Raw genomic sequence first — 987 nt, forward strand, 5'->3', positions numbered from 1 at the left:
CTTTCCTTCCATCCTATTTCTGTAGAATAATGTAATATTATCTTTGGCAAGTCCCCTTCTGTTTAAAAGAAAATCTGAATGGAGGAATCGGATTGATTGCTGGCTTCATGTGCTCTTCTGTTCACTGGAATATCTTCCCATTGTAGTAACATCAAATATAAAGACTGAGGAACTTGACCCAGCAGGTGCCAACTCTTGGGAATACAAATGTTCAGCTGTAGGAAATATCGCTGTTGCAGCGGTGATGCGAAAGCAATTAGGTAGAGGATAATGGATGGGCTGCAGTAAGATAGGAGGGAATGACTCCACGGAGGTGCTTCATGGTGAGATCATAAACCACAAGAGCAGAGCGTGGATGGGCTGGTGATGTCAGCCAAAACCTGTGGTAGAATTTGTCTCCTTGTAGAGGGCTTCTCTCTGACTCTTGTTGTTGTTGTTGTTGCTGCTTTTAACGGTTCCCAAAGTAGGAGACCCTGCTGTGGAGAGACTGCAGCAGTGATAAAAGTCGAAAATGCTGCTGTGTTTCAGTTTTAGGTGAACTTCTGGTTTCTGTTTCCACTGTCACAAAGTATTTTGCATTCACAAAACATTTCTTCCTTCCTGAAGGCTGCAAGCAGGCTGCTTGGATGGAGAAAGAGTCATTCTCTATTAGTAAGGACCACAAGCCCAACTGCTGGAAAAATCAATGCAGCCTTTGCTTTGGGGCAGCTGTTACCATGGCGTGCATGTTACCTATATACATGTGCAGATGCAGTTGTAGAAAAATGGGGAGCCTAAGACAGACAATACTCTTTTTGCAAGCAGAAAAATGATCATGCACGAAAACATTCAACCTGCTCAGTTTTCCTCTGTTGTTGAGTCAGGCTGCAATAGGAAAACATAAGCATGAATCAGAAGGTACTGTCTTCAGGCAGGATCATCTCCTCTTCTTCGCTGTATTTGTGGAGGACTTAGGTGTAGGCACACGGCTAATGGAAGGGCTCTTTC

Source organism: Charadrius vociferus, unplaced genomic scaffold (assembly GCF_000708025.1).
Source record: "Charadrius vociferus isolate BGI_N301 unplaced genomic scaffold, ASM70802v2 scaffold127, whole genome shotgun sequence".
In the NCBI taxonomy this organism is placed as follows: Eukaryota; Metazoa; Chordata; class Aves; order Charadriiformes; family Charadriidae; genus Charadrius; species Charadrius vociferus.